Source organism: Moschus berezovskii, chromosome 7 (assembly GCF_049115385.1).
Source record: "Moschus berezovskii isolate FMDL1 chromosome 7, NW_MosBer_1.0, whole genome shotgun sequence".
NCBI lineage: Eukaryota > Metazoa > Chordata > Mammalia > Artiodactyla > Moschidae > Moschus > Moschus berezovskii.
Genome location: NC_142466.1, coordinates 113,875,603 through 113,898,514, shown reverse-complemented (window position 1 = coordinate 113,898,514; position 22,912 = coordinate 113,875,603). Strand labels below are relative to the sequence as shown.

The 22,912-nt window shown below is 49.0% G+C and overlaps 1 protein-coding gene across 1 annotated transcript in view; it reads left to right on the top strand.

Moving 5' to 3' along the window:
• ASTN2 (astrotactin 2) overlaps nt 1-22,912 on the top strand; it is a 1,049,203-nt gene that overhangs the window by 93,334 nt on the left and 932,957 nt on the right. The gene's annotated exons all lie outside the window — the stretch shown is intronic.

Sequence of the window (22,912 nt, the reverse complement as noted above, 5' to 3'; positions counted from 1 at the left end):
GAAGCCCACTCTCTCACTTTCCTCCTCAGACTCCCTCGTCTGTAAGATGGCTGTGCTGCTGTACTCCATAGGGTTTTAAGAGAACGGGATTAAGCAGTGCTTGCCAGTTGCCTCAGCTGGCGCCAGGCATGGCCACGCCCGTGGTTTTGTGCAGCAGACGGTGCGTAATGAACACACGCAGTGCTCTCTCTTTCCTTCGTCCCCTGTTTTATTAATAAACTCACCAGGACTGGATGGGCCTCGTGTGCAGGGATTTTGATCTCTGGAACCCAGAAGTCACAGGTTATTGCCATGTAACTAAACAGTGTTTATTCCTTGAAGGAGCCATTTACCTTCTGTCTGCCTGCATCCCACTGCACTCTGCAGACCCACCTGTAAAGCAGGAGCTCATGTGGGAATTCACAGTGATTTTTGCGTGGAGTCGAGGTGCAGGAAGAATGTGTGTGATTGCTCGGATCCCTCACAGTAAATGTGATTCGCATACGTATTTAAAAAGCCCATCTTCATTAACTCACCGTTGGCATTCTTTATTCGTATGATTTATTTATATTGCCCCTCTTTCCAAAAATAACGTTAGATGGCTTATTAATTCATACAAATGGCAACAAACAGATACACGGATAAGGGGGGAAATGAAAGTTCCGTATTTTTGAGTGTGGAACTAGTGTTTTGCATTTTTATTTATTTATTTATTTGTTGGCCACACTGTGGAGGGCATGTAGGACCTTAGTTCCCCAACCAGGGATTGAACCCGAGCCCCCTGAATTGGAAGTGCAGAGTCTTAACTACTTGACCACCGGGAAAGTCCTGCATTTCTTTTTAAATTCACCATTCATGGCAGAACTAGCCATCGCAGCTCAAGCTTCCAGTTGTGGAAGAATGATGTGACATGTCTCCACTGAGGGTGCAGACACGGGGGACCTGGGACTTCTGAGTATAGACAGGACAAAGGGATGAGAGTCCATCTGGGAAGCAGGAGGAGGGAGGGGGATGGCTTCCTTTACTTCTGAGGGTGAAGAATCAAACATGCTCGGTGAGGCCGGAAACCTTGTTGAAGACTGAGCTGGCTGGATCTTGATGGCAGTGAGTTGGTGGGATTTGGTAAGATGCTTGCGAAGCAGTCAGCACACCCAAGGCATGGAATAGACTCGAGATATTCTTGTTACTCACCTAGTATCTGGAGACAAGGATGAAGTAAATAAGGATGCAGGCAAGCCTCATCTTTGTCCCCGAGGGAAAGCAATGCAGCAGGTGTCGATGACCCAGGCTTCTAGGGCCCTGAAACCCTGTGCTGCCCTTAAGTCGCTCAGTTGTGTCCAGCTCTTTGCGACCCCCATGGGCTAGCCCACCAGGCTCCTCTGTCCCTGGGGATTCTCTAGGCACGAATATTGGAGTGGGTTGCTATGCCCTCTTTCAGGGGATCTTCCCAGCCCAGGGATTGAACCCAGGTCTCCTGCATTGCAGATGAATTCTTTACCGTCTGAAGCACCTGGGAAGCTCCCCCCACCCCGAAGCCCTGACTTCCCCTTTTCACCTCCTGAAGAACTTTCTTTAATTCTTTTCTGATCTCCCCAACTGAATGTCAAGGAAACAAAGAGCAAATTAATCTCGGCATGAGGGGGGTGGAGGTTGATTTGTATAAAAGATGAGTGACATCTTACGCATAGCTTATGCTGCATACAGTCTCTCGGGAGCGTGTGTGTGTGTGCACGCACACGCATATACACACACCACCACGTATGCACTTCTTTCAGACTCTTACTGTGCCCCAGTAGCTCCGCTGAGCCCTTGTTTTATAGAAGGACTTAGAAAAGAGCAGAATGGAAAGATTTCTGTGCTCCTGGTGGCCTTTGTTTTACCCCCTAAGACCTCTTGCCTTCTAAAGCTGCCTACACGGGCTGCCAATTTGTTCAACGAAGCTGTCGTGTGTTGTTAATATTGTCAGGATTTATGAGCACTGCTGAGTGTGTGCCTGGAATAACTTCTTTTCCTTTTCTTTCTTTTCTTTTTCTCTCCAGAGAGCAGCATGGGGAGAGGAAGTCTGGGTACAGACAGACTTGGGTTCTAGTCTTGATCTACCACTGACATGCTGTGTGACTTTGGGCGAGTCCTTTTTTTTTTTTCCTGTTGCTCTGAGGTCTCTCATCTGTATCGTCAGATGGGGTGGTTTTAAGGGACCTTATGGTGCTGGAATTTTATGACTTGACTGGTTTAAGTGGTTCCTCATTAAGTCCCAACGACTGTGAGAAAGTCCATTCTGCTTTCTGAGCCTCAGTTTCTCTGTCAACAAAGTGTAAGTAGGGAGGGAGTTCAAGGTCCCTTGCAGGTCTAATTTAATAACAGAGATTAATGGGATGGGCTTTCTGCATTCTGAATGCAATGCCAGCTCTTGGCAATTAATGTCATTAGAGACCAGATATTTCCAAACAGGATTTCTGAGTTCCAAGTAAGCCTGTACCTAACTGAGCGGTATATCGTTAGACTGACCTTCCTAACACGGGAGTGTTTGTATTGTATTCAAGCCTAGGACTTCCCAAATGTAGGAGCTTAGGGTGAATTCAGTTCAGAAAAGTGTGGCAGGGTGTAGCACTGTTCTTTTCGTTCCACGAATGTTTACTGAGAACCTACTCTGTTCAGACACCTTTTGGATTCTAGAAAACCGCAAGGACCCTGTAAGATCTTTATGGAACATAGCGATAAACAGGCAATGAACAAGTAAGTAAATGCGTAGCTCTGGTACTTAAGGTAAAGTGGGGTAATGTGACAGAATGCCTGGGGTGCAGGGTAAAACAGTGACTGTTATTTTAGATGGTATTACCAGGAAAACTCTGCCAGCAAGGGGCACTTGAACAGAGACTAGGAAAGTGAGGAGGATGAGCTGTAGGAAGGTCTGGGGGAGAGAACGCCAGGGAGAGACAGTGGTGAGCGTAATACAGCAGCACGTGTAAAAGGAGCTTAGCGACCGGCCCTGTGACCGAAGCTGGGTGAGTACAGGGACCCAGTTGGGTGAAGCAGGATTTTAGGAGATGCAGGCGGAGTGAGGCTGGCTTTGCTGTTACTGTACTTCTCCCCACTGTCAAAGGAAACCTGACTTACTGCTTCCAGTTGGCTGTTGCTGTTGCTTAGTCACTCAGTGGTGTCCAACTCCTGTGACCCTGTGGACTGCAGCCCACCAGGGTTCTCTGTCCATGGGATTTCCCAGGCAAGAATACTGCAGTGGGTTGCCATTTCCTTCTCCAGGAGATCTTCCCGACCCAGCAGTCGAACCCAGGCATCCTGCATTGGCAGGAGGATTCTTTATCCCTGAGCCATCAGGGAAGCCCACCACTTGTAGCGCTCCTTGCAGTGTCTCCCAGAGTGAACACTACTGTCCCCATGTTGGCAATACAGAGATGGCTCAAAGAGCCAGAAGGTAGCCTCGTCTCACAGGTAAGTGACTGAAAGTCTGGACCTGAACACAGAGCTGCCTGACTCCACACTGTGTTCTTCGCCCCCAACCACTCTGCTACCATCGGCAGTTCTAGCAAAGGCACTGGGGAGGGGCTGCTTCCTCCATCACGTCCTGCCCCGTCCGTACCTGGGGAGAGACGTGACTGACAGTGAGGGATCTGTTCAGGGCAGCTGTCAGCAAATGATGCCTCCCTCCCCCATCTGTTTTATTGGAACAAGCCACACCCCTTTTTCCATGTTGTCTGCGGCTGCTTTCCCACTTCAGTGACAAGTGGACTGCTAAAGAGACCATGGTCAGCAAAGTAAAAAATACTTGCTATCTGGCCCTTTACAGAAGAGCTTGCTGACCTGTGGTTTGGAACATGGGCTGGTGAGTAGAATCAAGTTCTCGAACCTCATCTTCTTGCTCCAGGTCATTAATCTGGGCCAGGAGGAATGTGCGATTTGGAGGAGAAGGAAAACTGGCCCCTTGCCCAGCCCTAATATTAACTCAGCATGTCACTCAAAGAGACCTTTCTTTCTCTCCCATTTGAATTATCTTATGTTTAAAATGGGAAAGTTGGACAAGATCAGTGGCTTCTAAATGGTCTTAGAATTTTTCACTGAAGTCTTCTCTGGAAGCTCAGCATGTAAAATAGAATTTAAACACTGCTCTGTTGATCCTCCCAATCTCCCTGCAGTCCCCTAGGAGACCCCCCTGTAATCCCCTAGGAGACCTTCCTGGGCATCTTTAGGGGAGGGCACTTTGGACCATTTGAAAATTACTGGATTAGATCATTTTAGGATCTGTTCTGGGTCTCAGATTCTAATAAACACAGGTGGATACCTTCTGTATGGAGGTGTTGAGAAAGTCAGTTTTCTTCTCTGTAAATTAAATTTTCCTTTGGAAAGAGAATACATTATGTTTCCTCTCCGACTCTCAGTTTCCTCATTTATGGAAGAACAGTCATCCACACTTCACAGAACCATCCCAGGAATTCAGTGAGGTGGCACAGGCCAAGGGCCAGGTGATGTGGTGGCATAAACAGGAACTGGAAGCCTTCCAGACATGGTTTCAGCCATCAGCTTAAAAACATGCTTTATTGAGATATATGTCACGTGCTGTAGTTCACCCATTTAGAGTATGCAGTTTATTGGATTTTAGTATGTTCACGGATATGGACAGCCATCACTGGTCAGTCTTAGATCTTTGCATCATTTCAAAGAGAAACCCCATTCCCTTTAGTGAACACCTCCCTAAGGAACCACTAATCTACTCTCTGCAAGTTTCACATACATGGAATCATATAATATGTGGTATGCATGCTTATGCGTGCTCAGTTGCTTTAGTCATGTCCAGCTTTCTGCATGACCAGGGACTGCAGCCCTCCAGGCGCCTCTGTCCATGGGACTCTCCCGGTTGGAATAATGGGGTAGGTTGCCATGTTGTTATTCAGTCACTCAGTCGTATCTGACTCTCTGCGACCCCATGGACTGCAACACGCCAGAATTCCCTGTCCTTCATCATCTCTCAGAATTTGCTCAAACTCGTGTCCACTGAGTTGATGACACCACCCAACCATCTCATCCTCTGTCCCCTCTTCTCCTGCCCTCAATCTTTCCCAGCATCCTCTCCAAATATGTGGTATAATATGCGGTATTTTATGACTGGCTTCTTTGATGAACTTGCTACTTTCCAGGTCCATCCATGTTGTAATATGTGTCAGTGCATTCCTTTTTAAGACAATTTAATATTCCACTGGGCTTCCCTCATGGCTCAGACAGTAAAGAATCTGCCTTCAGTGCAGGAGACACAGATTTGATCCCTGGGCCAGGAAGATTCCCTGGAGAAGGGAATGGCTACCCACTCTAGTATCCTTGCCTGTAGAATTCCATGGAGAGAGGAGCCTGGTGGGCTACAGTCTTTAGGGTCGCAGATAGTTGGACACGACTGGCTGACTGGTGTAATAGAACATTCCGTTCTTTGCATACACCATATGTACTTGATGATTCATCAGTTGGTGGGCACTTGGGTGGCCTTTTGGTCATTGTGGATATGCTGTTATAAATACTCATTTACCCATCTGTGCATGGGCAGGCATCAGCTCTTGCCTTGGGTTTAAGGGGTTAAGCCCTTGAAACCTCCATTCTCTCCATTTTTTTTTTTCGCCCGTTAAATAGAATGAGCCTGCGTCCTTGTCGGAGAAGGCAATGGCACCCCACTCCAGTACTCTTGCCTGGAAAATCCCAGGGACAGGGGAGCTTTGCGGGCTGCTGTCTGTGGGGTCACACAGAGTTGGACACGACTGAAGCGACTTAGCAGCAGCAGCAGCATCCTTGTAGGCTTGTTGTAAAGGTTATAAGAGAGAATACATGGAAAGGCATCTAGCACAGAGCCTGCCATAGCATAGATGTCTGATAAGCAGTTGTGTCCTTTTATTGTGAGACAACACAGGTCCTCAAAAAGCAAAAAGGAGGTCCTTTCTTCTCTTCACATTTTGTGTTGAGACTACAAGCTCCTTGGTGGCAGGGAGCTGGTTCCCTCTGCCATACTGGGCCTCATATGTTCTAGCTTTCTGGGTTCTGTCCCTTTCAGTTAGAAGCCGAGAAGTCCACCTGGTGGAGTCTGAAAGAAAATTAGCATCTTAGAATACGTGTGAAAATTAAATGGAACATAAATGGAGCTGTTGTTGAGGAGAAAGGTTCTCAGAAGGTTGTAGAAAGAGGAAGGTAATTATATGTCTGCTTTCCAACTTTAAAAGGGCGAAGAGACCCTTTTTAAGTGTTTTGCAGCCAGAGTCAGACATTTAAGTCACAGCCCTACCTTCCTCCCCTCCCCCTGTGTCTTTGTTAGGCTTTTGGTTTATCCTCAGATGATCCGATGGGGAAAGTATATTGGGACTGTGTTGGTGTTAATAGTGTTCCAAGTACGTCGACGATGGAGCACGTGCTTGGTGCACGCTGCCCGTTTATTCCTCAGTTCTTTATCCAGCGCTCACCATGTGCCAGTAACTTCTTGCCAGCATTGCTGGATGAATATGCCAACGATCAAGGCAGACACAGCCAAAGCTTCCTCCATTGGAGTATAGCTTATCTCATTTAATCCTCAGAGCCCCATTTAATGGATGAGAATGCTGAGGCCTGGTAAATTAAGCTGTCTAGTAAGTGGGAGAAACCTACTGTAATTCTAGTCTGTCTCCCAAGCCTTTGTTTCTTTTTATTACTCCACACTGTTTGGGGATAAACACAAGACACAGGAAATGTGACTGCTGCGGTCAGGATACTTACAGTCTCCATGATCTAATTCTCTCTCTCTGTGCTAGTATCGATTCCGCTAGGGGTGACAGGAAATGCAACATCCCAGCGGCTTACACAAGATCGATGTTTGCTTCTGCTGCAGCTGTTTCATGCGGTAGGACACCTAGGGTCCTTTTTACCTTGCTGCTTTGTTGTGCGTGGGCTGCGTTCCCAGATTCACCTCTTAGACCAGCCTGGGCTTCCCGGGTGGCGCTGGTGGGAAAGGACCTGCCTGCCAATGCAGGGGATATAAGAGTCGCAGGTTTGATCAGTGGATCGGGAAGATCCCCTGGAGGAGGGCATGGCAGTCCACTCCAGTATTCTTGCCTGGAAAATCCCATGGACAGAGAAGCCTGGCGGGCTACAGTCCACATAGTCACAAAGAATCAGACATGACTGAAGCGACTTAGCCACACCAACCTGGCTATACCAGCAGCATCCACTGTGTCCAAATTCTAGCCACGTGAAGGAGAAAAGTCCAGGAGAAGGGCATTCCCCTTTGGTCTCAGGGATTTTCTGCAAGTTAAGCTAATTTCCATTTCCACCCCTCTATCCAGGACTCGGGTGTGTAGTTACAACCAGCTCCAAGGGAAGGTGGAAATTGCCCAGCTAAACTTGGGTGGTGGGTTCTCTTCCTGCTGAGAGAAGGTTATGCTTTCGATGGAGTGGGATGGAGCATGAACCATCTCTGCAGTGTTCTCTCTCCCCACTTGGATTCATGGTGGCTGACAGAGAAAAGGGGGCTGGTGAAAGAGGGGCAGAGGAAAGGTTCTGTGGGTGGAGGCAGGGTTTTCCTCTAAAGGTCAAGTTGAGGTGTTGAAGTCCAGATGGGGTTGATGGGCCATTGACTGCATTTGTGCCCAGAGTCAAAGGTGTTGCTCCTTTCTCTTCCCTTCTGTGCTCAGGGCCGGCGTCCATCTCCCAGGAGTCCTCCAGGAACCAACCTAGAGGGGCTTCGGAGAGGGGCTCGGGGTGAAAAGCTGTGCGCTGTGTTTCCATCTGTCTCCAGCATTTGGCTCAGCTTCCTTTCTCTGACTCAGCTGGGCTCCTCTTAACCATGCCAGTTGGGTTTCCTGAAGCCTTGGGCAGAGTATGTAGAACAGCGAAGGGTTCTTTACCACCTCATGGCTTCAAGATCATTCCTCCTTGGCTGGAGCGATCCTGGCAGGAGGATATGAAGGGGGAGCAGCCAGGCTCACTTGGCGATCTCTCCTTCAGGGTCTCTGGCCACATCAGCTTATGCCCCTGGTAATGGAAAAGCTGGGAAGCCCAGGTGGCTTAGTGGTAAAGAATCTGCCTGCAACGCATGTGAGGTGGGTTTGATTCCTGGGTTGGGAAGATCCTCTGAAGGAGGAAATGGCAACCCATCCCAGTATTCTTGCTTGGAGAACCTTATGGAGAGAGGAGCCTGGCGTGCTATACTTCATGGGGTCGCAAAGAGTCAGACATGACTGAGCATGAGAAGTTTCTAATGAAAAAACCGTAGGTGCAAATAAGTAAGTGCTCCACTGGGTGCAGATAGATTAGGAGTGAGGCTTGTGGGGTCACCGAGTCCTGGGCTTGAGCCCCTGCTACGCCAGCCACTGAAGACCTGGGGAAACTACAGAACCTCTCTGAGCCCCAGGTTCTTTGCTTCGCTTTAGCAGTGATAGCAGCTCACACTTCACAGGGCAGGTTGAGCATTAAAAGAGCTCACGCACAAGAAGGGCCCAGCACAGTCTCCCAAGACAGTGTGTGCTTGCAAATGGCCATCGTGCCCGTTATTACTGACGTGTCCAGTGCCTTTCCTGGAACACAGTAAACAGTCAGCGGAAGCTATTATTGCTACCACCTCCCGGCTTCTCTGGGCCCTGCATTTATGACCTCAGCGCAACCACGCAGGGCCACCTTTCCATCTGAGAGCTTTCACCTCTTGCCAAGTGATCTTGGACATGTAAGTGCTTGTGGCCACTCTTTTCTCCTTCCTTCCTGCTCCCCTCCCCTGTCGTTTAGTTGATTAAAAACGACAGGTTTTCTTCTCCCCCTTTCTGGGGGGGGGTTCTCCTCTCCTCTGTTCCTTCAAAGCCCAGTCCTGCTTCATCCTTACCCACTAGTAGCAGGGACCCTGAATGCACGTTAAAGAATGAGAAACTTGGAAGCAGGAGTGGGACAAATTTACTCCTTAATCTGGAGAAGGCAGAGCAGCTGCCGTTTGCTCAGAGTTGTGAATCTAGCTTCCCGTGTCTGCTCCTTTTGTGTGTGTGTGACTTGTAGTTGTTTCAGGACCATCAATTCAAATACCTTCTCTTCCTGTAAGTCTTCCCCTACCCTCCTGCAGCAGGTCACCCATCTCTGGTTCTCCAACTAGAGGTGAACCTTCATGACCCTCTTAGCAGAGGTTACTTTTCTTAGATGAGACATCTCTTAAGCCCCAGACTCCTGGGATGGTACCCAAGGCCTTCAGCTTCCCTTTTAGTCTCCAAAGGGCATCTACTCTTCTTTTTCTTTCCATGAGACTCCTATTCATTTCCCACTCTGGAGAGGATTTGCTGTCACTTTCTCCCTGCAGCAACTCATTGCTTATTTGTTCAATCACTTGGTGCCTGTCTGGCTGGATCCACCCCAGGGCTGGTGATGAATGGCTGGTAAAAGACCCCAAGTTCCAGTCCTGACTCAGCCCCCACCTGGTTGAGTGACTCTTTAGCTCCTCGCTGTGCCCATTTCCCTGGGATGAAAAATGAGGCTGCTCTGCAGTCTCTATCGTGCCCAGGGGCGGTGAGGGATTAATGAACAGTCGTCTGGAAAGTGCTTTTCTGCAGTGTTCAGAGTACCAATGAACTCAGTAATTACAATAATGCAAGTGAGGGGAAACGGCAATGGCCATTCAACCTGAGGTCTTTCCACGAGCAGGTCAAGGTACAGAAGTGATTCTGGAAATGGGCAGATATCCAGCTCCACAGCTCTGAGTAGCCCCAAAGGCTACTGGCTTTCCTCCCCTTCCTCTTCTCAACACCCTATTTTTTCCAGACTCAGAGATTTTGCACATGTTACACCCTATCCCTCCATCTCCGTCTACCCCATTTTATCATGTTTTCAGTTTCACATATAACCTTTGGGACATAGAAGCTTGAACTAGCTCAAGCACCTCGATTTTGTAGATGTGGAAACTGGTGCCTGGGCCAGAAAAGGGAATTGTTCAGGGTTGCAAACAATTACAAAGTCCCAAGACGGGTTCTGAATCCTGACCTCAGAATCAGAGATCTTTGCTGATCTCCACTGTGCATCTTCTCTTACCCGTGCCTCTGAGGTCTGCTTGCTGTTCTTGTTCAGTCCCTTGGTTGTGTCCGACTCTTTGCGACCCCATGGACTGCAGCACGCCAGGCTTCCCTGTCCATCACCACCTCCCAGAGCTCGCTCAAACTCATGTTCACTGAGTCAGTGATGCCATCCAACCATCTCATGCTCTGCCTTCTCCCCTTCTCCTCCTGTCTTCAGTCGTCCCCAGCATCAGGTCTTTTCTAGTGAGTCAGTTCTTCATATCAAATGGCCAAAGTATTGGAGCTTCAGCATCAGTCCTTCCAATGAATATTTAGGACTGATTTCCTTTAGGATGGACTGGTTGAATCTCCTTTCTGTCCAAGGGACTCTCAAGAGTCTTCTCCAGCACCACAGTTCAAAAGCATCAATTCTTTGGTGCTCAGCCTTCTTTATGGTCCAACTCTCACATCCATACATGACTACTGGAAAAACCATAGCTCTGAGTAGATGGACTTTTGTCAGCAAAGTAATGTCTCTGATTTTTAATACACTATCTAGGTTGGTCATAGCTTTTCTTCCAAGGAATAAGCATCTTTTAATTTCATCGCTGCAGCCTCCATCTGCAGTGATTTTGGAGTGCAAGAAAACAAAGTCTGTCACCGTTTCTATTGTTTCCCCGTCTATTTGCCATGAAGTGATGGGACCAGATACCATGATCTTAGCTTTGTGAATGTTGAGTTTTAAGTCATCATTTTCTCTCTCTTCTTTCACCTTCATCAAGAGGCTCTTTAATTCTTCTTTGCCTTCTGTCATAAGGGTGGTGTCCTCTGCATATCTGAGGTTTTGGTATTTCTCCCTGCAATCTTGATTCAAGCTTGTGCTTCATCCAGCCTGGCATTTCGCATGATGTACTCTGCATGTAAGTTAAATAAGCAGGGTTACAGTATCCAGCCTTGATGGACTCCTTTCCCGATTTGGAACCAGTGAACATTGTTCCATGTCTGGTTCTAACTGAGCTCTGCTGGAGTTAATCCAGTTTGGGCCTTCAGTTTATCCTTTGGGCCTGTCCACGTAAATGGAGCAAATGTTACTGAGCCCTGATTCTGTGTCAAGATCTGTGCTCGGCTCTCAGGTGAATGAGGCTGACGTCCTCTTCTCAGAGGGCGCTGGGTGCATGCTGAGTGTGCAGTGCATGTATTGAGTAGTTGGTTTCTTCACCACTGGATCGCCAGCTCTTAGCATAGCGCCTGGAACACGAGAGCTGCTCAACAAACAGTCATTGAACACGGACCTATGAGTTCTTAGCAGCCTTCCAAGGGGCTTCTGCCTCAGGATTTTATCCTCCAGTTCACTGTATACATATCACCAGGCGACTCTTCCCTAGACAACACACGGATAATGTCAGTACCTCCATTCTTTATTCACAGACTTTCAGCAGCTGCCCATTCCCTACCTGACACATATATCCTTCTTTGCTTCGCACATTTGGCCATGTCAGATGTGGGCTTGACTTCGCTCTTAAGCCCTGCCACTCAAGGCTACCTTCCTGAACAAACCCTGTAGCTAAAATGACCTCCACTTCCTAATACATATGCTCCCCTGCCTTTCCATCTCAGGATCATTCCTCATATGCTCCCTTTGCCTGGAATCCTTGCTCTCCCTTGGTCTCAGATGTCCCAGTCCTTGACGTTTGACCTATGGTGAAGCAACAGTCAGAACTGTACATGGAACAGCAGACTGGTTCCAAATAGGAAAAGGAGTGCGTCAAGGCTGTATATTGTTACCTTGCTTATTTAACTTATATGCAGAGTACATCATGAGGAACGCTGGGCTGGAAGAAGCACAAGCTGGAATCAAGATTGCTGGGAGAAATATCAATAATCTCAGATATGCAGATGACACTACCCTTATGGCAGAAAGTGAAGAGGAACTCAAAAGCCTCTTGATGAAAGTGAAAGAGGAGAGTGAAAAGGTTGGCTTGAAGCTCAACATTCAGAAAACAAAGATCATGGCATCTGGTCCCATCACTTCATGGGAAATAGATGGAAAAACAGTGGAAACAGTGTCAGACTTTATTTTTTTGGGCTCCAAAATCACTGCAGATGCTGATTGCAACCATGAAATTAAAAGATGCTTGCTCCTTGGAAGGAAAGTTATGACCAACCTTGATAATATATTAAAAAGCAGAGACATTACTTTGCCAACAAAGGTCCGTCTAGTCAAGGCTATGGTTTTTCCCGTGGTCATGTATGGATGTGAGAGTTGGACTGTGAAGAAAGCTGATCGCCGAAGAATTGATGCTTTTGAACTGTGGTGCTGGAGAAGACTCTTGAGAGTCCCTTGTACTGCAAGGAGATCCAACCAGTCCATTCTAAGGGAGATCGATCCTGGGTGTTCACTGGAAGGACTGATGCTAAAGCTGAAACTCCAATACTCTGGCCACCTCATGCGATGAGTTGACTCACTGGAAAAGACTCTGATGCTGGGAAAGGTTGGGGGCGGGAGGAGAAGGGGACGACCGAGAATGAGATGGCTGGATGGCATCACCGACTCTGTGGACATGAGTTTGAGTGAACTCCGGGAGTTGGTGATGGACAGGGAGGCCTGGCGTGCTGTGATTCATGGGGTTGCGGAGAGTCGGACACGACTGAGTGACTGAACTGAACTGAACTGAACTTATCACCCCCATCCACTGGGAATCTGTTTATCCTTCAAACTCCATCCTAAGTGTCATTTTATCTTTGAGAATATTCTTGTCATCATCACTTCTGCAGAGATGAGACACCTCTTTCGTTGGTCCCGTTGTTTTTGGAGATTCTTTCTTGATACTTGCAGCACTTTATCACCCATATAGATTATGGGTCTGACTCCCCCTACTGCAGTCTACCAGCCAGCTGTGTGAAGGGTTGGGATTGTCCCCATATCCTCAATCTCAACCCTCTAATGTAGAATTGGTTGCTCCGAGATTCCGATATGGAAACAATACGTGGTTCAGTCCCTTCCAGGAAGCCTTTTGTCTACCCTTCCTCCTTCCCCTACTGACAGCAGTGGAAGCGATTTCTTCATTTCCTGCTTTAGAATTTTCTTTCATTGGTGTTCTTAACATGCCTGTTTTTTCCCTGTGATCTATGATCAGCCGCCAGCTTTTAGTATTGTGAGAAGTGGGAGGATGGGAGTTGAAACAGTTTGTCTGTGCCTCAGCCCCACCATAAACTTGCTTTGTGACCATGGGCAAGGTCCGCTTTGACTCTGAATGTCTGTTTAGTCTCCATGTCTGTAAAGAAGGCACTGGACTAAAATTAGCGATCTCAAGCTGGCTGCCCACAGGCCACATCTGGCATGCAGATATCATTTTGCTTGGCTCATAAAATATTTTGTTTTTTTTTAAAAAGTGGATAAGTTTCCAAAATGAAAAAGAAAAGAAAATGAGAAATTTCACACAACAGCTGGATTTCCAGCTTCTCTTGGAAAAATGAGAAGAGATGCCAACACTGGGCTTCTTTCCTGCATGGCAATGCACTGCCAGGGCACCGCTGTGTTGACTCCTCCGAAAGGGATATGGAGTCCCTGTCCCTCTCGCCTGGTGACTGCCTAGGGCCGAGTGCCACTTGTCATTTATCATCATGTGTGTGCTACTGACTTTCCCCCCATCCATTCCGTTTCCCTCATTTAAATACCAGCCTGGGGTCCAAAGTAGAGTAGGGAATGGTAACCCACACTGTGGAAAATTGCCTGGAAAATTCCATGGACAGAGGAGCCTGGTAGACTACAGTTATGGTGTTGCAGAGAGTCAGACACCACGGAGCAACTGAGCACACACACTGGTGTCCAGAGGCTTGGAGGCTGGGACTCCTGAACTGGATGAGAGCTCAGGGCCCCTACTGCTCTGACATGGTACATTTCCACCCCTCTCCTTCCATTGCATTTCCCTGATTCCACTTTCATCTTCTCTGTCTCTAAAAATCCCCCAGTCCTGCTCAGTCATTTATCAGGGAAGGGGGTAGTGGGCAAGTGGTCTTATCTTGACAGTGGAACATTTTTCCCTTCCTATAATCCCTGCATGTCCATCCTAATTACTTCCTTATCAGTCTCCATGGGGACATATAGCAGGTAATTAGGAGGGGAATTGATGAGCTACCCTTCATCTTTAAAGAGCTTGGTGGGAGAAGGGAAGAGGAGCCTCTGAACCTGGTAAGGAGAGTGGGGTTCCGGTCCCGAGTGCCCGGCTCTTGGTCACATGATCTGTCTAGGTCAGCCCAGCTCAGACTCGGGACCGCTGAGCGGGCTGCTCCTGCAGACATCAGAGGGGGTCCTGGAGAGCGTGTGGCGACAGAGGAGGGAGGAGGGCTGCACGGTCTGTGTGGCAGGGCCGGGAGGTGAAAGGCGAGCCCCTGCACTCTGGCCCAGAGCCCCCATGTGATAATCCAGAGCAGTCTTGTGCTTTCTTCTAGAAGGGCAGGCCAGTCTGTGCTGGACTTGCCAGAGCCTGGCTTGTCATCAGCCTCTCCCTGAGGGACCAGGGCCAGGAATCCACACTTCAGATGGCGTCTCTTGTCTGCCTACTTTATTATTAAATACGTTACATGGATGATTCGGCAGTCTCTGGCCAACTAGCTGTTCCAGCAATATCTCACTCCTGCCCTCTCAAGTTTATTGCTCCTGAAACACAACATGAAGTGTGCTCAACTTTTTCTTTTTTTCCTCAGGATGCCCATGGCACCCATGCTTCTCTAGCTGTACGTCACCCAGGACAGGTCCTGGCTTCTGCAATAAATTTTCTTCAACACCACTCCTAACCCTCTTCAACTACCTTCAGATCCAGTCTCTCCCTTCTGCAGGTAGAGTGGACAGAGGGCTGACCTACAAATCTAATCTCTCTTTCAGGTGCTTCAATCTCTGCGGACACTCCTTTTAGGCTATCAGGGGAAATTCTCAACCCTAACGTGGCCTGCAAGGCCTGGCAGGAGCCAGACTTCTGTTCCTCTCACCAGCCTCATCGCCTGCGTGCCTTGTCCCTGCTCCCTCAAACCTAGATACCAGCCGTGCACCATTTCATCCAGTTCTTTGAAGGAACCACATTCACTGCTTTTTCCTGTGTATTCACACCTGCTTCCTCTGGATGCAATACTTTTGTTCTTGTTCTCCTTGAAAACCCTCCTGACCTTACACTTCTCAGTGGAGTTGTGGCAGCCTCCTGTGAGCCTGCAAGATCATTCCAGGGGTGGGTCTCCTCCAACCTCCACAGCCTCGCTGTACTCATCCCACTGCCTGCTTTCTGTGTGGCTGTGGGCACCGTGTGGCTGACAGGTACGTGTTTCTCCCCGGGTAGGAGGGCACATGGCCATGCCTGTCTTCTTCCGTGTTGTGACCCCTGGGTCTACTGTGGTAATCAGTTGATAGGCTGTTAGTAAATATTGTTAGATTATGCGAGTTGAGTTAAATGCCAGTAGATTCAACTCAGTTTTACTCTGAGCCTGTATTTCCTCATCTGCAAAGTGTATATGTTGTATATCTACCTTCCAACAATGAAAAGACAGAAAGGAAAAATGCACATGAAGAAAATAGAGTGTCTGTTACATGCTTCCACATGAGGACCATATCTAATGTTGGAATGAGAGTCAATCCTGGATGTATTCACACTGAAATCGTGTTGGCTTCTAATATTGAAGGTTTCTTTGTCGTCATAGACTCTTCCCCCACTCCTCCCAACCTCTTTTTCTGAATGCATTGTTGGTGATTCAGGATGAAGCAGGAGGCAGGATGGTATTCTGCAGAGTCGGGGGCTTCTCAGTGAGACAAGGGAAGGTTGGCAAAGCCACAAAAGGTTTTGGAAGCTGATGTTCATGTTCTCTGAAGAGACTCAGCCCGGGAAGGGCCAGAACCACGAAGTCGATTCCAGGCAGCGAGGATCAAGTCGTGGTGTGGCGCTTGGCCAGAGGGAGGCCCTAACGGGTTGCCTGAGTGTCAGTCTGCATTTGAGGATGTGGCTTCAGGAACCGAGAGGCAGGGCAAACAGACTGTGCCTAGATCAGTTTATTGCAGCTGGTTTCTTTGTTTTTGTAAGATAAAATGGTTTTATTTTTCAAGCTGTGAGTGTGTGCCTCTGTGTGTGTGCATAAAAAGGGCTCCCTCTGTGTCTGCATTAGACCTATTATGGGAATGGATAAACTTCAGCCCTCAGGATTGTCAATGTAACATCACACCTAAAACTAAATTAAAAAAAGCTGCAGAGAGGAGGAATTGGAATACCATAGTATTTTTTTTTTCTTTTTACCTTTATTAAATTCTGGTCTTGACTCTAGGAGAGAGAAAAAAATCATTGTTTCTATTCTAGCCCCCGAAGGTCCCCATTACTGGGTAGGTTGAAGAAGTGTAATAACACCGCCAGAGGCAGGAGAGCCTGTTGAAGATGCCCGCATCCTCTGCTTAGGAAGCAGGGCTAGGGAGAAAGCCCGCTTCTGAGCTAGAGCCCACCTGTGCGTGTGCAGTGCTGGGGTCAGGACGCTCCGTCAACCCCGCCCACATCCCCACACCTGCTGCCCCTCCGCCCAGAGCCAGCAGGGTTGGGGGGACCCGAGTGTGAGAGGAAGCAGCAGGCTGGTCTTGGAGCCCCAAGGAGCTACGGCGGCGGGCTCTGTCATCCGGCTGTCTCAGGAAACAAGACAGGGGAACTCACGAGTGAAAAGACAGGTCAGGTTGGCGGAGCGGGAGCCACACAGGCTTGAGTCCACACGCCCTGTTGTGCCGTTCACTGCCTGTGTGACACTGGGCGAGTCCTCCCTGCTCTCCAGGAGGCCTTTACTCTCTAGATGTGTGTGGTGATAATAGCCTGTAAAGCGCCTGGACATCCGCGTGAGGACATGTTGACATAAGATGCCCAGTGGGTCTGACACGTTGTGGGCAGTCATTAAGCATCAGTGTTCTGTTCCTGCATTTATTTATTCAGTCCAAGACCATGGTGTTAGGAGCTCAGGATTTAAAACATGATTCAGGCAGGGACCTTGCCCTCCAGGAATGCAAGGTTTCCTTTAGGGGTGCAGAGAAATAACCACAGAGTGACTGAGTGAGCATAACTTGCTTGCACACGTGGAAGCATCTTTCTGCTGCTGCAACTGTAGGAGGCTGTGGAAGATTTGACAGAGGAACTGGCCCAGGAGTTGGGGAGCAGTAAAGGCTAGCCAGGTGATGGAGGTGGGGACAGGACAGGGAGAGGAGATGCCAGACGGAGGGGACAGAATTTGCAGGTGGTAAGAGATACCATGATGTGTTCAAGACCCTGCAGTTGATTAGTTCTGTATTATTGGGTGGTACATTTTTATTATTTTTACTCTAGGCTGGTGGTTCTCTGCAGGAGGCAATTTTGTCCCCCTTGGGGACACTTGGCATGTTTGGAGACATTTTTGGTTGTCACAACCTGTGGAGGGGGAGATGCTGCTGGCATTTAGTAGGTGGAAGCCAGGGATGCTCCCCAGTATCCCACCTAGCACAGGAGGATCCCCACAACAAAGAATGATCCAGCCCCAAATGCCAGTAGTTCCAAGGTGGAGAAGTCCGGCTCTGGGACATTGGGACCTGGCCTGCTAGAGAAGTGGTTTCCTCGGTTTTGCCTCTTTGATTTGATTCTAGCCCAGGCTCCACTCTAAACCTGTCTCCTAATGTTGGCACAGCGTTGACCCCTCCGCTCTTAGAATTGGCTGTTCATGACGATGAATGAAAGGCAGATGGGACCTGTGACTTGGTGCCACCCATCTGAATCAGTCACGAGCAGCAGCTGGCACCTTAGCCTGAATCATTTCACGAGGTTATTCATTCATTGAGCAGGGAACTCGACTCTGGACGCCCGGGCAGGGGGAGGGGTGGGGAGGAGATTGTGAAGTTCTGGGCCGTTTAGAGGACCAGGGAAGTCAGATAGAGAGCTGTGGCTAGAGAGGTACAAGGGGTTTTCCCAGTGTCACAGCTGTTTCGTTGAGCATCTGCTCTTGACCTGGTACTGATCTAGGCGTGTCCGTGAATCGTTGCTTAGGGATTCACCAGTTCCTCTGTTCAATCTATAAATATTCACTGAGCATGCATTGTACGCCTCACACTGTGTGAAGCACTGGACCTTGGGGTTTGGGAACTTTAACCCCATTTCACAGATGACAAAACTGAGACCCAGAGACGGGATGCCATTGCCAAAAGCTCCAGAACCTGCGCTCACATCCTAGGTGCTCTCATAGCCAGGTCTCCTTCCCATGGATTGAAGTGGCTGTGTGCCTCTCACCAGCTGGGCTAGGAATTTGGTTTCCTCCTGTCTGTGTCTGACATTAAGTGAAGGAAACTTGACAGAGCACAGTGCATGTCCCTGCTTGACAGAGCGGTGGAGGAGATAGGCATTTTTATGCATCAGGAATGTGTGGGAGAGAGCAAGGAGCTGGAATGTCAGGCTGCCCAGCAGCGCGAACTGCCTCTACCCGCTTCACATTTTAATTTCCAGAGGCTTTATTGAGTCCTGCTGTTGCGTTTGTTTCAGGATGGGATGCAAAGAGGAAAGGGGCTGCTGTTCTTTCTGTGATGTGGTGTTGGTGGGTGGCCCCTATGGGGAGCTTGGGGTCAGGGAGGTGAGATTAGGTTAGGTTAGGTCAGGTCAGGTTAACCTGAGTCCTGGGTTAGGCTTTAGGTCAGGAATGCCGGGAGCTCTGAAAGGGGTGATTCATACATCTCCCAGAGCTGTCCAGAGTCTGAGAACACAGGAGAGGTTTTACTCTCCCAAGTGCCTTGCAAGGAAGCAGAGGTGCTGGATCTCGTCAGTGAAGAGGGGCAGAGTATGGGGTCAGCATGGGCTTTGAAGTTAGGCCTTCCTTCATGGAATGTGAAGTCCAGAACTCCCACTTCCTTGCCCTGTGGCCTTGCTTAACCTCTCTGTTTCCTAACTGGTTGATTCTAAGAAGTAAATATGATCTTACATGGAAAAGTCTTTCCATCCTTTCTGCTGAGAGACATGTAGAACAGTCTTGTGTGATGATTCTCAGACTTGGGCACAAAGTCAGCCCAGGTGGACACTGATACCTCGCCCGCTGCTGGATTCCTGTTTGAGGCCAGTGAAGGTAGGCCTTGGAAATAGGCATTTCGAGGAGAATCCCAGTGGTCCTTGTAAGGCGAGTGCAGAGAAAAAGAGAGAGAGCCGGGCAGTCAAGCAAGGAAAGGGAAATTTATTAGAGGGAAAGGAGGGTGACCGGCCCTTGAGGACCAGCGTCCTCCCTTTCTGACAGAGTCCTTCTTATACCCCACCGATGACAGATTCTCTGAAGGGGTGGTCACATATCTGGAGGTCTGGAATCTGGTGGTCTCGCAGCTTCGAGAAGATAGGCGCCAGTGAGATAACAGGATGCCATTTGGGCAATTTGGTCAGTCTCACGGATCACTGTGATTTTATTCTTCATTTGCAAGGTTGACATAACGAGCCATCTTATCAATGAGACCCCATGTGGGCCCTATCAGTCCCTACTGGGGCTAAATAAGTAGGGGAAGCAAGCCTTTGTGATCTCTTAAATCAATGTGTCTCTCCCCCACCCACCAAACAAGCTCACCAGGTGGCTTAATTGGACTCTGCCTGCTGCCTTATGAAGTAGATATTTTCACCATCCTCATTTTGTGGGTAACAGGACCAAAAGGCTTATTTAAAGCAATCCCCATTTAAGTCAGCTTTCAGTGCATCAGATCCTCGAAGGCAGGAGGTAGGAGGGAGATTGTGGGGCTGGAAAGCAGGCAGCCCATGTATCCCACCAAGTGTGTGGGTCTCACCATGTGTCCTGTGGGTCTCAGGCGTTTTAACTCATGTCCAGATCTCTTGGCCTCAGGCTCCTGATATGTGAAGTTGGGACCACTAACACGCAGAAACTCAGACTCCTCACTTACACTTTAAGTAGACTGGGATGAATTTCTTATTCCCATTTCACAGGACAGTAACTTACCTGAGGCTTCACAATGATCAATTGACAAAATCTAGGTTTTTCTTTCTTCCCTCTGCTAGGCTGGGTGCCTTACTGTGCTGCCAGGAGAAAGCACTGGGTTAAAATATGGGTGAAATTACATTCAGTATTGGTCACAGGAAGGTGCAACCGTAGATCTACATAAAACAATTCATTTCAGGGCCTCACTCCATATTTAATAAAAATCATGTTCAGAGAGGAGCACGGCCCTTAGTGCTTACTTCGATCTTATCAGAATAAATGGTTCTCTTAGAACAAAAAGGCTCACCCTTTGCAAGAGAAGGAACTCTCCCAAGAGCCTTTAAAAAAGGCAGCTCCCTGAGTGGTTCCCTGTGTAAAACACAGGGTGCCTTAACTTGCCTCCCAGAGTGACACACTGAGCCCCACCCCTCACAGCAGCAGAGCCAGCATCGGGTTCCGTCCTTCTGCAGTACTGTGTTTGCACAGAGTGCTTTGTCACAGTGAGGTCGGGGAGCCTCTGTAACCCTGGGCCTTTCCCAGGGCACCCGGGAGGGAGACGTGACAGCCAGTGGCTGAGATGCAGGATTTAGGTTATCATCTAGCTTGGGCAGGCCTGGGTGATCGTGGGCACCTCCTTTTCCACTGGAGGCCCCCACGATTTCATCACAAGAGGAGTATACTGCATCCCTGTGTGCTGAATCCCTGCCAGAGTTATGTTCATGACCGAGTTAGCTCCCAGGCTTCCCTGGTGGTAAAGAATCCGCCTGCAATGCAGGAGAGCCAGGCTTGATCCCTGGGCTGGGAAGATCCCCTGGAGAAGGACATGGCAACCCCCTTCTGTATTCTTGCCTGGAGAATTCCATGGACAGAGGAGCCTGGTGGGCTACAGTCCATGAGATCGCAAAGAGTCAGACACGACTGAGCGACTAACACTCACTTTTACCTAGTGCCCCACACTGGGCAAACAGATAAAGGGTGCACATCTCTCAGAGAGCACAGCATGACTGAATTGGTCCTGACCTTGGTTCAGGGCTTCCCTTTTGGCTCAGCTGGTAAAGAATCCACCTGCAATGCGGGAGACCTGGGTTCGATCCCTGGGTTAGGAAGATCCCCTGGAGGAGGAAAGGATACTCTCTCCAGTATTCTGGCCTAGAGAATCCCATGGACTGTATGGTCCATGACACGACTGAGTTTGTTTCACTTTCACTTTGGGTTTCTGGCCTCTCTTGTACTAGAGGCTCTTCAAAATCTGCTGAGTCTCCCACCTGTTGTCTTCTTTTGGCCAGGAAGCAGGAAAGTCTAAGATAGACCAAGTTTTAGCAGAGGCCTGGGGAGTTTGGAGTAACCTAAGCTGTGAGATGTCTGTGGTCCTGTTATATTCAGATAAACAGTGATAATAGCTAACATTTATCAGAGAAGGCAATGGCAAGCCACTCCAGTACTATTGCCTAGAAAATCCCATGGATGGAGGAGCCTGGTAGGCTGCAGTCCGTGGGGTCGCTAAGGGTCAGACACGACTGAGCGACTTCACTTTCACTTTTCACTTTCCACTTTCACACATTGGAGAAGGAAATGGTAACCCACTCCAGTGTTCTTGCCTGGAGAATCCCAGGGACGGGGGAGCCTGGTGGGCTTCCGTCTATGGGGTCACACAGAGTCGGACACGACTGAAGTGACTTAGCAGCAGCAGCAGCTAACATTTATATGATATAGATTTTTCTGCCCAAGTTGTAAGCATGTTGTGCATGATCGCATATCTCAACCTCACAAAATTCAGGGATAGAAGCATTATTATATCCCCATTTTATGGATGGGGACATTGAGGACTAGAGAACATGAGCTGCTTTGAAAAGCACACAGACCAGTGAGTGGCCGAGGAGGGATTTGAACTTAGTCAGGCTGGCCCCAGAGACACCACCCTTACCCTGGGCCATGCAGCCTTGCTAGTGAGCATCCCCTAACTTGGCTGGGCAGCTCCATTCTGCCTGCACTCCGCTGTGGCTCCAGCAGGAATCTGAAAGAAAGCATAGAGATTCTGGGCCACCTTGGATCTGGGACCTTGCTGTGCTCCCAGCACCTCTGACCAGGGGTTCGACCATCTCCACACACCCAGTCCTGGCGGCTCTCTGCCATGGGTCATGGCCCCTCTCTGGAGTGGACAGCTCAGGGCTGGCACTTGGCCTGATTTCACCGAGTGTTAGGGACGCTGCCAGTGCCATGGCCAGGAGGGCTGCTCCTGTGTTCAAGGCCAGCTCTCTCTGGGGAGTTCTCCCTGGGGGTTCTCCCAAGGCTAGTGGGGGAGGTGGGGGGTCTCTGCAGCGGGGCTGATGAGGGGCAGTGAATGGAAGTGCTGCCCCTCCCCGGAGGATCGCAGAATCACATGGCGTGGAAGCGCCTTGTATAAAAGGCCTGGGTTTGGCAATAGCAGGATAGCATGGGGAGTAAGAAATGAGATGACAGCAAAATCCCGGTTCTGCTGCTAACTCACAGCGTGATCCTGGGCAGGAGACTCAGCTGTCTTGGAACTTTGGTTTCCCCACCTGTAAAATGGGGTCACGACCTTACATTCATGAACGGGTTCATTCAATGCATCTGTACTGAGCAGCTGCTATTTGCCATGTGTGTTTTAGGCTCTCCTGGTGCAGTAGTGAATGACAGCTGAATAGAGCCGGCCCTGAGTTCCTTTTCAGAGCTGGTATTCTATGGGCCATGAGCTTATGGTGGGTGGGGGTGGTGTATAGTGTATAGGGAGGAGGAACTGCATATGGAGATGTGTACGGAGGATGCTCCTTGAGGCTTGGAAATCCCGTTTAGGGGTGCGAGGCTATTTCAACAACATAAAAGGCTCCAGAATGGTTTCCTTTCAGCATTCTGAGGGAGATGGAATCATGTGTGTGTGCCCGTGAGTGTGTGCAAGTGTGTAAAAGGGAGGAGCAGCAGGAGGAGAGGAGAAGTGGGGTGGAAGGAGAGAGACAGGCTGGTGACAGGGGAGGGACCGTAGAGGGGAGGGTAGAAGG